The sequence below is a fragment of the Phocoena phocoena genome, chromosome 11 (genome assembly GCF_963924675.1).
Source record: "Phocoena phocoena chromosome 11, mPhoPho1.1, whole genome shotgun sequence".
Lineage (NCBI taxonomy): Eukaryota > Metazoa > Chordata > Mammalia > Artiodactyla > Phocoenidae > Phocoena > Phocoena phocoena.
Window position 1 is genome coordinate 79,492,969 of NC_089229.1, and position 16,214 is coordinate 79,509,182.

A 16,214-nucleotide genomic window follows, 5' to 3' on the forward strand; every position below is an offset into this window, starting at 1 on the left:
GTGCCTACAGCAGTCCAAGTTTTGTCATAGGTACTTCATGTGTATTATTGCATCGCATCCTTAAAATTATGCAAAGAAAGTAATAGTATGCCCTCTCTTCAGATGAGTACACTTAAGCTAAAAAATAACTGTTACCCAAAGTCACAGAGCAGTAAATAAGGAAGTCAGGATTCAAACACATACTCCCAGAAACCTGACTCTTTTCACTAACACCATAATGCCTTGGAAATGTACTTTATGTAGTCAGGTGTTATATTGTATCTGGTCTCAGGCATTTTTTCTACAACTTGGAATTTCTATAAAATATAGCAGTTTTTTCCTTTACTAAAATGGCTAGTGTGGCCATAAACCCTGACAGATCTGGAAACCAGAACAATTGTCACAAATGCCAATTCAGGCCAATTGCTAAAGCGATCACATTTCTTGCTTTCATTCACAAGGCATGTTGTTTTACTTCCCTGCGATATAGCCAGATATGCTATTCGGGCCCTGAAAAGAGAGAATTAGGTTATGCCTTCCAAATGCCACATCCTATTTGAAATTCAAGGTGGAGTGGGTAATGTTTTCACTTTTTTTTCTGATTAGAAAAATACACCCATGATAAAACTAATTTAGAAAAGATAACAAAATATAAGAGTAAATTAAGTTATCCATAATTGATGGGATGGTTTTGATTTGGTAGATATATCTAAATACAAGAAAATCATGACTTTAGTTCTACACAAACGTTTTCAGTACAGAATCAAACTCAGATTCTTCAAGCCCACCAAGGGAAGAGACTGGATGTGAGAGCTCATGAGAACCCCATATCAGACACCTAATATTCACTTCACAACTATTTGATTAATTAATCTCATGTAATTGGATCCCTGGCAAAAGAGGCAAGATGACAGTTTTCGTGATGAAAGGCTGATATGAGTCAAGCAGTGTTGGCAAGTAGTTATCCTTTCTGCAGCTGAAGAGGATGCCAGCGGAAGCCAGCCCATTCTCAAAAGTGTTGCCAGGCCTCCCCAGCATTTTTAAGAGATGTGTGACTGAGATGGATTCATTCATCCACTCAACAAAGCATTTATTGAGTGCCTAGTATATACCAGGGCCTGGCAAGTCTTCTGGGTGCTGGGGATTAAGCAGTGAGCAAGACTGACAGTCCCCTGCCGTCTTAAAAGAAAACAAACGAGAAATGTTCTTAAAAGACCAGCATCCTTGTATCTGAAATTCCCATGAACTTCAAAGCCTTTATGCCAGGGATAGAGGAACAAACTACCCCACCATCATTTGCTGAAAGGTAGTGTCCAGTAAAATATTGTGTTGAGATAAGGAAGTAAGTTCCAATCAGAGTGGTATTTAGGTAAAAAGAGGCTCCAGGTTGGATGGTGGTTTAAACCCCCGATGCAAGGTAAAGGGCTGGCTGCTTGCTTTTTCACTCTCACCCACTTACGGACTTGGATCTAAAAGATGCCATATCCAACTGAAGAGGAATATCAGAAAGTGTGGTTATTTTTTCCAACAGTCTTGGAGAACACTGTCATTTTTCCTTGGAGATTTTCTTGATGTCTTTTATATGTGTGGGTGTCCTTAGGCATGTTTTAAGCTGATTTCTGGGTGTAGCAGGTTTCTCCCATCTTTGTCCAATGCAACACACCCAAATTACCACATAGAGTTCCTGGTTTCAAGATGTTGGATTTTTTTTTTTAAAGAAAGATTTTTTGGCCTTCCAATACTTCAAAGTTAAGGGACTCAATGCCTTTTAAAATTTTTTCATGACTGCCCAACATGGACAAGTTACAAAACTTTAATATGGGAAAACAGCCTCACCAAGTCACTCGGGCGTATGTTCATAAATTATTTACCTCCCTACCTATTAAGTTTCTATTTATTTGTTTGTTTCAGAGATTGTCTGCATGCCTCTTGGGCCCTCCTTCTGTTTCCTGTTTGTGATCAGAGGCTGCAGGGTGGGACTTAATGCTCAGGTATGAAGACACTTGGTGACTGAGAATGTTGAAAGATACTGTGAGTTTTTGTCTGGTGTGTACTTTCTCCAGCAGAGCTTTCTGGTTGCTAACAAGGGACATGGAGAATTTTCTCTTTCATCGTCTGTTTCCTAGTTCCTCTCCCACGCTTGCAGCATGACTGATTGCTCATTGTTCATTGGGGGGAATTTGTACGAAAGGAGGATGAAAGAAACGCAACCTCCTCCTTGCAATATATAATCCACTAATTTGAGCAACAAAGAGAAAGAAAAAGATGCAACAAAATAACCTAGTTTCCAATTATAACACTGCTATACTAGATCAGTGATCCTCAATGTTTTTGCACATGAAGACCATTTTTTAATTTAAAAATCAGTCATGAACACACACTCCCTTCCCCGATGCACAATTGTGCCTGTACTTTCAATGTGTGTTATTTAGGAAAATATATAATCAGATGCTACTACTAGGTATGAAGGGACATTTAAATGAATTTCTATTTTAACTAATCATAAAAACATCTATATACATTTGAAAAATAACAATGCATATATGAGGAAGAGATTTTCAAGCCATAAGTATGTTTGGTACACCAATGGATTCATAGATTCCTGATAATAGCACTAGGGTTTTCATAGATTTGGATCAACCCATAAGTTGAAAAGTTTAGAACAAGGGAAGAAACACTATATGACACTTGATTTGGACAGAACCAAGGTAGGCATCTGGGGACCTCAGGTTTGACTGTGTCTGTGCCAGGTAGCTATGTGAACTTGGGAATGTTGCTTAATCTCTTTGGAGTGCATTTTCTTTATCTATAAAGTGGCGATGATAAGATAATGTTAATGTGTTTTTCAAATCAGATGAAAGCTATGAAGGGAAGGTGGCTTGATTACTAGAACCAAAGTTAGTTTTTCCCTTCCTGTTCCTCGCAACACTGGCACTACAGCACATCGTAGCCAGTGTGTACTTGCCTCTAAGGCTAGAAGTGAGAGACATGTCCAAACAACTCAAGCCGTACGGGTAGTGACATTTATCCACCACTGGCTGTGCTGAATTTACACTGATGACCTATTCATGAGAGCCTTGGTGTCTGTTTTCCAAACTACAAAGTCATTTCCTAAACAGAAGTTCTGCTAATCCCTGAAGTCTCCTGATATGATGTGCAATGCTGCTCTCTTAAGAACTGGCCTTTCTATTTATTGTAATTCATACGAAGATTTGCAAAGAATATGAATTCACAACCGAAATGAACTAAGGAAGTACCACGTTTGTAGCTGAAATTTTAGCATTTCGAGTCTGTAAATAGCGCCCCTTGTGTAATCCATTATTCTCAGCAAGGATCCATGGGCTCAAGTCTATTTACTTTAACTGAGTTTTTCTCCTGTCATCTGGTAAGATTTAGCCATAACTGTAGCAGCTGCAGTCCAAATTACCATGCTGCTCGGAATAGGTTCAGCTTGTACTGCTCTATGATGACTGTGTCTTTTTTCTCATAGTGAGCTTAAGAGTGTGGGTCCCATGCTAAGCGTACATTCATATCCCAGGAAGAGTGAGCAAGGCAGTGCGGGGACAGGTAGCATCCCGCAGAGCACTGCCCCGTGTGCTGCGGCTACTCAGCCCTTAACCCCAAGGGCAGCCCAGACATCCAGATCAAAGGAGCTCAGAAAGAACGAAAGCACAACCCTAATTCAATACAGGAAAATTGCCATGACTGTAGTGCTTAGTTCATTCTTCCAAGAAAACAACAACAAAAGAAGGAGAAAAGAGACGAAAAAAAAAAAAAAAACCCTAAGATCAGGCTCTGGCATCAGGAATAAGTCTGCCAAGGCAAAAGCATACCAACTGGGGAAGGAGACTCGTTTTCCTAGATTAATCAGAGCGCCTTGAGTCTGCTTTTATTTCCAAATGTACTACTGCCAAGGTACAACATAAGCCACTTAATTCCTTCCCACAAACTAGAATTATTAGCTGCTATACAAGCTTAACAATTTTAATAAAACCCCAGGAAAACTGAAGTCCATTTAGGTGGAGGAGTTACACCAGGAGATAGGTAATCAGAGGCTGGGATTTTTAACCTCATTAAAAGCCTAATATAAATCCATCCCGGGGTGTGAATGAAAAGCAGTTACCCCAGTGGTTTTGTGTTGATACCTGTCCAGTAATTTGGTTGACAAATCCATTTTGTGATGGACAGAAGGGCAAGGTATGTCCACCAACGCTAGAGCGTTGATGATGGTCAAAGGTCCTCTACAGAATGACCACAGATACTAAAAGATCATTCCACTGTAGAAATCTCCTTTTCAGTCTGGTTTTGGGCAATAACAGGTCTAAAACCAAGCAAAAAAAGGTAGAAACATTTTATTTGAAGGCTTTTGATCCAAAATATCTCCCCACAGTGGCTGATACTCAGCACCCTTTCCCCACATCCATTAGTCACTCCCCAGAATTAAGTTTCTAGGAAGCACATGTTACAATGCCAATACGGTCACCTGGGAGGATGACACATGAGCACTTGTGATCACATCAGTTTACCAGGTTGCTTGGTGATAGTTCAAGGCTCTTAGCCTAAAGTAAGAGGAGTAGAGCCAGCAGGCTCTGCAAGAACAAGGCTATTTCCAAGGTGGAAAGCACTGCTTCCTGGGACAGGGATTCCTGTGGGGACTGCTCCAGGAGGAGCCCCTCCCACCCAAAGGAAGTGGGAGGGGTGGGGAACAGCATCTGGGCAGAGGCCACAGAGGGGGCAAAGAGGACTCCAGGCAGGCTCAGGAATGGGCTTCCCTGGAATAAGCATGCAACAATTGAGGCCACAGTTTTGTTCTAAGCTAGAACTCCTTTGAGTCTTGAATTGCCACCTGACATGGTTTTCATCATGACATTAATAAGTTTGATCGGAAGCACCACCAACACAGACCCAAATAGTTCATTTAAAAATAACAATCTTAACCAAAAAGATAATAGGGCACAGATTAAATCTTCCCTTAATATGATGTTTTAGACCAAGAGAAATGTATTTATAATCACATAGTAAAGCTCCTCTGAATTTACCCGGTTCTAGTCATTTCTAAAGCTGCATTTTCTATATACTCTGCATCTCTCTATACTATGCACACTGGTAAAATTGAAGGATATAACTTGGAGAAAAAAGTGAGGGTCTTTAGTTTTAAACTGGAAAGCTGCACAATTTGTTTCTAGTTTCACATTTGTCTACCTCTCATTCAATGTTGTAGAGTGAAATTAAATTAGGAAAATTTACTGTGTTTGCTGGAGATTTTTTTCTATCTGTATTTAATCTGTTTTCACAGCTATTTACATTTCCTACCCCACTGGTGTAAATGTGTTTCTTTTTATACAATTTCGAAATAGAGAAAAATTGAAAGAGGGAGTTGAAGTTCATTTTCACAATTTCTACGTGAACAAATCCATCAGTATTAGATGAGATGCTTTTCTTGGCTAGCAAGTGTGCTCTGCGTCAGAGCTGCGTTGTCTTCTGTTCTGAATGGACTGTGTGGTCTCCGTCAGCTCCTCTTCCTGTGAGAGATTACAGGCCTTGTGTGTCCTGAGCGAAAAGCAAACATCTACAATGACGTCTCATTGTGAATTCCTAGTCTTACTGGGGTAGAGAAAGGGTATGTGGAGAAGACAGATTCTTGAGGGTTTTCTCTATACATGTTAATTGGAAGAAAGGGAAGTTGGGATGAGAGAAAGAGGGAACTTGAAGGAGCTAAGGCCGCTGCTGACACCTCATGCTCAGAATTTCCGGGCTCGGCCCTGCACAGGTGCGACACAATAAGGCTTAAAAATAAGGTGCAGTAAAGCTCATTGCTCAATCCTTCTACCTGGCCAGCCCTCGCCCAAGGCTCCCTGATACAAAAGTATCCTTAGAGCTAAAATCATCCCATTTTCCGGTAACCTGAAAAATGAACCAATTTCACTACCCAACAGAGCATTCAACTGTTATAGGCCTTTCTATTAATTTGCATAAAACAGTACAAGGGGAGGTTCTACTATCCAAACCTTTCCCTGAATCCATTAGTCATGTTATTTTTAAAGGACTCTATTCTTTAAAAAGATCAGTGCCTTTTGATTGCATCAGAAAATAAGAAAGGTGCAAAACGTTACAGAACAATGAGATTATTTCCAGTGGCTCTAAGAAAAGAGTTAGTTCTTCAAAAGCCAACTGAAGTCTTTAGTGTGGGGTGTAGAAGTGCCATCTGATCCAAACTCCCACTCAATAGAGTGAAAGAATCTTCTGCACGACGTCCCCAACAGATGGCTAGTCTCCACTTTAATATTTTCGGTGTACAGAATATACAACCCGTATGTTTGAAGAATGGCTCCTTTCTGGTTTTCAACATACATCGTCTCCCTCTCTGTATTTTCATTCATCTGAGAGCTTCACGCTCCTACTCAAAACACTGATAACCCACTAGTGGCTTCAGGATAAATCCAAATGGATGAGCATGGCACTCTCAGAACCTTGCCATCTACATCTCATTTTTTCACTCAAATCTTATGTTTCCCTACTTCAAATATTTATGCAACAAATATATTGAACCTCTATATATGTTGGGCACTGTAGTAAATGCTGCCACCACAAGGAGGAAAAAACACAGTCTCTTGAACTGTAAGAACCTCATAGGAGCTCTTTCCAAGTGTCCTGAGTGCTGGCAACACTGACCCGTTAACTGTTTCTCAAAGACGTCGTCTATTCTTACAGTGCTGTAGACTGTTCTCCTTTCCTGCAATGCCCTTTCCTCTTTACCACTGCCAAAAGATATTCTACTTCTCAACATTACCTCCTATGGGAATCCTTCTCCAACATCAAGGTCAGAATGGAGGACTCCCTTATCTGTACTCCCATAGCACTTAGCTTCTAGAAGGTAAGAACCAGAGCTGTATCCCTCTGACCACTAATATATCTCCTTTCCTAGCACAGGGCCTGGTGCCAAGTCAACGCTACACGGTCATTTGCTGAATGATTGATTGTGATGAAGGAATGAGTAAACACATTTCCATGGTGGTGCTTGCCAGAGTCTAATTTGTGTTACCATAGAATATGTGTGTATCTTCCCCATCAGAACGTAAGCTCCTTGTCCACAGGAACAGGCTCTACCCCTTTGTATCCTTCATCCCTCGCACAATGCCTAATGCATGATGAGTACCCAGGTGATGGATTTGAACTAATTCATTCAGTAAATATTACCCAATGACTAATACACATGCAAGACACTGTTAGGTGCACATGTGTCTTCTACAACACTTTTAGGACTTACTCTAAAAGAGTTTATAATCTATTAGGAAGAATAAGACACTCACAAGTATAATAATTAATATGCCAAACTGGCTTTTATTATCTTGCACGTTAATTTTCTGATGAGTCATTAGAAGAGCAACTAAACTACTTAGATTTTATAAAATTCCAAGTTAAAGCAACTTTTCTTTCAATAACAAGAGCTGATCTTTTCTTGACTGATTATACTCGCTATGTGCCCGGCCCTGTTCTCAGCCCTCTACATATCTTCTTGTACACCCTTTACGTCTTTGTAGTACGTGCCGTTATCAGTCTCACAGAGGCAAAGAGAAACTCGGAAACTTTCCCGAGGTCACACACATATTAAGTTGCAGAAGCTAGGTTTGAACTCAGCCCATACACTTAACCATGTACGCTGTCTTTTTGGCAAAAGAAACACACCTCACTTTAGGTAACAGCCTCCTGATGTTAAAGCAGAAGCCACCGCTTTGGAGATTTGGAGCTATGTCTCGTTGCTAATTTTTCCAACTATATTAGGACGCTTAACGTTAATATCTTCTGTATGAATAGCCTTAAGGACACTGGAACAGATTCTTAGAAAAGGGGACATCTAAATATACCAATGGAGGAAATCTAGCTAACATAAGCAAAGACAGAAATTTATTAGAAGGATAATGAATAACTCTGAGAATTAAAAGGGAAGCTGAAAAACCAGATCTCTGAATCAACAGGAACCAGGATAGCTCTTTGGCTCCAGGGAGCGGACACTAAAGGTGTTTTTCTGTTGGCCAGAGAGAATCAACACATTTTGTTTGATTATATCAGCAAGGCTGAATCCAGTGGGGGTGGGGCTGTTCTCTGAACGATAGTGCATGTTCTATTACCAGGAAAAAAAAAAGATGACGTAGGGCAGGGTTGCAACAGATGCCCATTCCAGTAAATGTAGACACATGAGCCTAAAGCTGTAAGAGTTATCAAATTTGTAGAATAAAGTTGCTTAGAAACTCCTAGAATCCTGATTGTAATGTCCACAGATTAACACATGATAGGTCCACGGTAGGATGCTGGCCCTATACTAGTCGAAGGAGGATCCGATAGTGTGTCTAGCTACTAGCAACCCTACCACGTGTCACTTCACTTAATCATCCCACCATGGCTGCCTGGCTGAGGGATCTTCTGTAGACCATCCATTCCATCCTCTGAAGGCAGGATGGCTGCCAAAAGAAGGGAAGACAGTGAGGAAGGTTCTGTAAACTCACACAAAGCTATTGTGTTCTTGTCACCCTCCCACCCACCCTTCTTGTTAAAGTACTATCACCAACCCCTCCATTTTATGCACCACCTTTCCGTCTTTCTCCCCCAGATTATTTTCCCTTCTGATCCAGAAATGATCACGCATGTGACAGCTAAATGACTTAATTCTTTTGCATATACAAAATCCTAAATTTAACCTCTTCAAAAACCCTTTCAAGCAAACCAGGTTGGGGGAGAGTAGACGAAAAAGGATGGGCTCTAAGACGGGAGGGATCAGGGCAGCAGGGTCTTCACTGGCAGTGCTGGAGCTGGAGCAGGGCAGCTGACGTGAGGACAAAACTCCCTCAAATGAGCAGCCCAATTCATAATGTGGCTCACAGATGACTTTTAATACCAAGGCTGAGCCATCTGGTAACTTCCTGTGTTAGCTAATTATTCATGTTTTAGCTAATTTAAAAGCTTGGTACTAAGTTTTTAAAATTATTGTTTAAATTTTTTTGCCACCCTCCCTCTATATTTTGGTTTCTTGGGGTAAATCCCTGCCCCAGTTACTTTTCTGGGGGAAGCCTGGTTTGCCTACTATTCTTAGCAGAAAAGTCTCTAAGTAAACCTCAAAAATGCTTCCATTAGCACTCTGATTCTCTAAGTTTTTCATCAAAATACACTACTATAAACAGCAGAGTTAATTAAGTGTATACCCCAGGGGTCTTGCGTTGCAGTCCAAAGCAGCTCTCACTAGCAATTTTGTACTATACTTCAAAACTTCACACCAAACTTGCTTTCCCCCTCATTATTTTGGTGGCTTATTGGAATATTCTAAAAAGTGGTTCAATTATCATTGAGTAAATTTGAATCTCCAGGAAGAGATATCAAATGCCCTATGAATTTTACACACTTCAGAACACTGCCACATGGCAAAAGCAGATTAAGGGAAATGAGTTTAGGAATTCAGGGAATAACAGAAGAAAGAGGCCCTGGTCAGGTGATGACGGTGGGAACGAAAATCAGATAAGTGAATCCCTGAAGAAATAAGGAAGGTAGTCTAGAGGAAGCAGCCTAGAATCGAAAACATCACTAGGAGATTATCAATCTGAGGCCTTGGCCCCTAAGGTGTAGTCAGCCTTGCCCTTCACTCCATACACCTTGACTTTCATCTGTTCTCAGCCCCAGGCCCTGAGAGCCACCACCTCAGGCCACTCTTTTCCCAGCCCAGAGAAAAAGGAGATAAAGAGAATATGTGATCCAGATTCTCCAAACTGTAACTGAATTCTTTGGAGAAGCATGACTTTCCAGAGCTTGACTCATCTTGATTCAAATTCCAGCTCTCCCCTTCAAAAGCTGTGTCATTTGGGCCAAAATTACTTCGATTTCCTCTGTGATAAAGGTATAATATTTATCTCATTAGGACTCTTCTAAAGATTAATAGAAGTTAAGCACACATTTGCTTTAAAGTGATAAATGACTTAAAAATATATGAAAGGTATTGTACAAAGATATGCAAAGAAAACGAAGCTTCTTTATTTCCTCTGCCTAGTCTAATACCCCAGATGAGTTCCCACCCTGCTGGGGGTGGGGTGGAACGAAGAAAAAGGACTAGAACACATGTTCAAGGGACAGTAACTTTGTGCCTTCTAGGGGTCTTGCTTGGATCTGTGTCCAGATCCTGGCCTCCACAGCTCTCCATCGCAGAACTTCTGGGTGCGTCCCTGGAAGTGGACATTGGATGGAGCCTGCCGAGCCTGAGGTCTGAACTCTCATTTCAGCTGGTCCTGCGGGAGGACCAGTGATGGCTGCCTTCCCTTGCGGCAGGTTACTCAGCATGGTTGTCTCCTTGCCGGCGCTCAAAATGACAAGTGGCATGAAACAGCCTCCCTTCCTCTGGGTTTGCCTTCAATTCATCTAAATGGCCCCGGGCTTTAACATCCTAGTCTAACAGCTTGCCTCCCTCCTGTCTGTCTCTCCTGCCCTGCATCCAGCCCTACCTGCAGCAGGACAGTGTCTCCTGTGGTACTCTGAGCTCGCTCCAGCCCTGGCTTATAGTACCTTCAGGGTCTCACTCTTTGTAGACGTGTGGCTATGTAATGAGTGGTCCCGAAATTTAAAAACGCTTCTTCTCAGGATAAATTCTAAATTTCAAGACCATGGTCTCAAAAATTCTATTCCAGTTGTCAAAAGCTGAATACAGACTCTTTGCATTGCTGCGGCAACAATCTGAACCCCCCTGATACAAATGGATACCTCTGGCAAATCGGAGAGAAATAGAAACGAGAAAAGCACGCTGATAGACTTAAAAATGTATCTTATCCTCATGACACTATTTCTTTTTCCATCAAGGCAGTGTTTTTGTTGGTTAGGAGTTTCATAGCGCTATACTATCAATACCATACTTTGTACGATGGGAGTTAAATAGGGTTTTATGGGCTGGCCTCGGGGTGTAACCATCATAAATAACATTATTTCTATGGGAAAATTTCTTGAAAGTCTCTAATAACTGACTTTCAAATGAATTTTTGGAATGTATCTGGTTTGTAAGTTGAGAATGGACAATATTCCATTTTAATACCAAAAACTTCCCCAAGTTACAAAAAGTGAAATCTAAGGAGGATGATGATCTTGGACTAGAAAAATTAATATTTCTAGTTTCTCTGTTTTTATAACTCACTTCCTTAGCTTTTTAGCACAAATATAATAGATCAGAGAGGCCAAATTTGAACTATAAACTCAAGGCTGTGGTGAATTAAATGTATCTGCTTTGTTCTGCAGATGTTAAACACAATTCCCACAAAATTTGAAAGGTGGAGTTAATTCTGACTTAGACGAATCTAATGAGCATCTGTTTTGATTTTTCCAACCATTGATCTGATTTTCTTTTAACTTGATACTGGTTGGTTTACACAAGTCCGTGTGATAATTGCAAATAGCCAAAGGTGAAATCATTCCAGAACCCCCAAAACAGCTTTTTTTTTTAAAAATGTCAAATGATTCTTTAAAGACATTTAACAATTTTGTGTGAGTGCAAAGTAAGTGATGCATAAATACATTTACATTTTATTTCTATAAATGTATCTACACACAAATACATATGACTAAATAAAAATTGGGAAAGTTGTGTATTGCTTTCTGTGAAGGGCAGAAGTTTCTTTAACAAGAATGTAGAAGATCATGAAACTCCATGTTATGAACTAAATCGTGTCCCTCACAAAATTCACGTGATGCCTCCGAATGTGACGGTAATTAGAGACAGAGGCTTTGAAGAGGTGATTAAGTTAAAATGAAGTTTTTGGTATTAAAATGAAATCATTAGAGTGAGCCCTAATCCAGTATGACGGATGTCCCTACACGAAGAAGAAATTTGGACACAGATACTTGTACAGAGGGGAGACAGTGTGAACATGCAGGGAAAAGGCAGGTATCTACAAGCTGAGAACAGAGGCCTCAGGAGAAAACAACCCCGTCAATACCTTAATCTTGGACTTCTAGCTCCCGAATTGTGAGAAAATAAATTTCTGATGTTTAAGCTACCCAGTCTGTGGTACTTGGCTATGGCAGCCCTAACAAACGAATATACCCCATAACCTAAAATTATGTCTAGAGGTATAAAATGTAATTTAGGTTATTTGATGGAATAACCATTTTGTACTGTATTGACAGATCATGGACTTTTTTACTTAGGTTATATGGTGATATTTGGGGGTTCTGCAATCGTTTAATTTGAATTTTACTTTAAATTATATTTTAAATATTTTATATTTATATAAAAATAAAAATGTAATAAATATATAATAAAAATAATCAAATATATTAGGTATCAAAATTTGACCCTTGCAGACCTTTATTCCATAACTTGTGTTAATGTCATCATTGTGTAGTTCTCAGAACAAAGCTTCTCCTCATATCACTGTGCATGTATCTTAATTACCTGCAAATATTATCAGAAATGCTGCAGCTGCCACATAGCACAGGGAGATCAGTTCGGTGCTTTGTGACCACCTAGAGGGGTGGGATAGGGAGGGTGGGAGGGAGGCACGAGAGGGAGGAGCTATGGGGATATATGTATATGTATAGCTGATTCACTTTGTTATCCAGCAGAAACTAACACACCATTGTAAAGCAATTATACTCTAATAAAGATGTTAAAAAAAATAAAGTGAATATCAATAAAATCAAGATTCCTTTAAAAGAAAAAAAAAAAGAAATGCTGCAGCTTTGTACTAGTCATTTTTTCTTAATGCAGTTCTGAATAAAATGTCTAAGTTTGGTAGTAATTTTTTAACTCTATCCCATTAAATAAAGATTAGTAAACTGTCACCAAAAAAACAAAATTACATATTCTTATAAGAAAACTTGAAAAGTAGGAAGAAACAGTCTTTCTCACTCCATAATTATATTTGTGATTTCTCTATACGCTGGAGGACTGGATCCCGCCTTCTGCCTTGTACGCAGCTGGTGTGGACGTGAGGGGCAGGGCTGTCACGCCCCCAAGCATCCCTCTCACTGTCAGTCCTTCTCGGGACAGGAAGTTTGTAAGTTGCTGGACTTTTAAAGTATTTTTTCTTGAGACTATCCAGAGGTAACAGACCACATGAATTTTGTTCATTCATGAAATGGTTAATGTTTATTCACCCTAGAGACTGTTTTAGACAAAATAAAGCCTTAGTCAACTGGAGCCTAACTTGCTACAACCTTTAATTAACATTTTTCCTTTTCATTTGCTTTGATGAGAAATGAAGTGAATCACAAGAAAGTACTTTGACATGGGGGATTAATCTTTTTAGCCAACCAATCCCAAGGTGTAACCAGGTATTAGTAAAGAACTCATCTGGCTCACCTTGTCCATCTTTTATATTTATGATCAAATAAAAAGTATGAATTTAGGCTCAGATCAATGATCCTTAAGCGAAGAGTGGCGTGGGATATTCAGGATGATTGCTACTAAAAGGTTTTTATTTAGTTTGCAATCAAAAAGAATATGAACCTTTTCGAATCTGAAGGTACCTTAGGATAAGGTTTGCTTCCTGCCCTGTCTATGCCCCTTTCACTCCCAAGGCTGTCCAGGTTTGGATAACAAACCATTTATTCACCATAATACATCATCTATCACAGTGACTTTCAAACAATTTTAGCAGCAGTATCTTTTTTTAAAACCAAATCTTACACAGAATTCTGATACATAGACAGGGTGACCAGCCATCCCACTTTGACCAGGACAGTTGAGGAGTTTTAGGATGAAGGACATTCAGTGCTAAAACTGGGGCAGTCCCAGGCAAACCGAGACAGTTGTCACCCTACTGTAAAATAACAAAAGCTCTGTTTTGCCAGTGTAAATGTTTTTTTAATAAATACAAATTCATAACATTCATTTATTATTAAGCCAATTGATTAAAAAATAAGGCCATTTCAATGACCCCCAAAAAGAAAAGATAATATTGAGAGTGAGAGTTGCCTGCTTACATGAGCCTCAGAACCCAGTTTATTTCTGAACTTGTTTTGGTTCCGCAGTACTGGGGAAATTCTGATTCGGAGAAGTAAAGAGCTGTGAATAACAGTTTGTTGTTACTGGTATTGCAGTAGGCCTCCTGATAAGCTCAAGATTCTTTCTAACTGATGCAGAAGCTTATAAGAAGAAAAGCAGAATGTGTTTGTTTTCATGTCAGATCACTAACAATATCCAACACGTTGTTTTATGGCAAACACAAAAGTCAGATCGGAAGCATCTAAAACACGTGAAGGGCATAAACTCTCCATCATACCACGTGGATTACCACGTGACCTGTCAGAGGTCCTCCTCCTGTTACTCATTTCCCACGTCAGACACTGAAGCGCCTGGACCTGGCTGACTTTCTTGTCATTTAATTGAGGTTCTGGTATGTGTGCTACCACAGTGCAGTATGCTGGACAGTACCACATGGGGCCCATGTGCAGACCTGGATTTTAAGAAACACCAGCATTCTTCATCAATATTGATACAGTCACGAGATCTAGCAGGAGAAACGTTGTCCCAGTGACTACACAGAAAAAAGTTAAACAAGCAGCACAAATTGAAAGACTGTCATCGGAGCTACATGTGGACATGTCACTTATTTTTGTTTGCATGTTATTTTTAATAATCAAACATATACTTTAGCATGATATTCAAATGGTGTATTTGCAGAACTGGGTTCCAGAAATCACAACAGTAACCATGATAGGGAACATGTCTTTATAGAGAGTTTACTGTGTGCTAAACTCTCCATGTTAACTCATTTACTCCTCACAGCAGCCGGCTGAGATAGCCTGCATCCATGCTTACTAAAACTGAGGCCCTGGGATAAGAGATTTGTGGAAGGTCGCGGAGCTCTCGTTGACAGCCAGACTTGAGCTCAAGAGGGCTGGTTGCGGAGCCTGTGTGCCTAGCCACCAAACTTTATACTACCAATCACCTCAGTTTTAAAAGACTGCTCCAATATATTATATAGACCCAGGAAACGTGCTCCTGAAAAAGTAAAGGATTAGGCCAAGCCACGCAGTATGTAAAGTGTAAAACCTGCTTCCCTGAGGCCCCCTTCCGAATTTTCTCTGCCACACTTTGGCCTCCTGCAGAGACTCTGCCTAACCCAAGTCATACTCATAACAGATTACTGTGATACCTGATTCGTGCCACTAGTTCAGGAAGACTTTCCTCATTAGAGACGTATCACTTTATGACCATTTGCTCTACAGGACACATGGCTGCACGCTACACAGCCTCGATGGGCAGTTACAGAGGGAGCGAACAAGGTCCTGGTTCTATTGTGAAGAATAAAGGCAGCTCCTTTCCTTGTACAGATTATCCCAGCTATAAAGGATCTAAGGATCTGTTTACAATTACACAAATATTGCCTGTTTTGTTCCTGGCAGGCTGCTTTAAAACATCATAAGCAAGCCTCAAAAGCCCAGAGGGTGGCCCCATTCCTCTTTGAGCATTAAACAACTCTGTTCACTTCTAGGGAGCTAGAGCGAGTCCCCTTTTCATCGATGGCTTCAGAGAAAGAACGACTATCAATTTGGTGCCATGTCACTGGGTTACCTGTCAGACATAACCAAACGAAGCAGACTAATGGAAAATCATAGCCATTTTAGCATATGCCTGCCATTCCCTACTTAATGTGTTACTAAAATTTGATTATAAAGTGGTTACTTTAATTTCTGATATCTTCCAAAGAAACAAACATTACAAGTAGTGGTGAGATTCCCAGACTGTCTTGTTTCTCAAACATATCTGATCCCCACGTGGCTGAAATACTCTATATCTGCAATCCAAAAGAGAAAATGATATGGTAGCATATATTGCCTTCAAAATGTCAGATGTGTATTTAAACCTTTACCTTATAGATATACTTTAAAAAGGTAAGTACACATAGGCATTTCGGGACATTTGTAACGAAACAATATTGAGAACGTAGTTAAGTAACTGGTCCTAGTTATCCTTAATTCTAGTGCCTGAGGAAAAACAGATCTTATTAGAGGAGGCAAGATGGCGGGTGGCAATAATAATGCTGAAAGGAACTCCAGGGCACTTTCAAGGGCTTAGGACTAAAGGGTCTTTTTCAAATTTTACCTTAGAACAGAGACACTCCTTTTCCTTCCTGTCAGAGGTGCAACACTAATGACAGTCATTTACTGCCTTACTTTGTTTTCTTCTAGTGCATTTCCTCCCTCGCTGTGTCTCAAGTCCCCACAGACACTCAGTGAGGTCACCCGCTGACCCAGAGTTACTC